Below are 309 nucleotides of genomic sequence, written 5' to 3'. Positions count from 1 at the left end.
AATCGGTAACTAGTAACGGTAACTTGTTACTTTTCCTACTCGGTAACGAGTAACTGTAACTTGTTACTTTTAAAAAGTAACTTTCCATTCCCTGGTAGGAGCTATGGTCGGAGCATGTTGGAACATGTTCAGATATATTGGAGTATACGACGCGAATAAACCTATATTATAATAATTTCCCAGACAGCACAGAATATTTATGATAAATATTTATTAATATTCATTTTGTGAAATATTATATAGATATTTCATACATATTTTATATACAGTTTTATTCAAAATATTATTAAAATATAGACTAAATATTTT

This window comes from Trachymyrmex cornetzi, unplaced genomic scaffold (assembly GCF_001594075.2).
Source record: "Trachymyrmex cornetzi isolate Tcor2-1 unplaced genomic scaffold, Tcor1.1 scaffold350, whole genome shotgun sequence".
Taxonomy (NCBI): domain Eukaryota; kingdom Metazoa; phylum Arthropoda; class Insecta; order Hymenoptera; family Formicidae; genus Trachymyrmex; species Trachymyrmex cornetzi.
The sequence above is the reverse complement of the archived record's forward strand: the minus strand, read 5'-3'. Positions refer to the sequence as shown.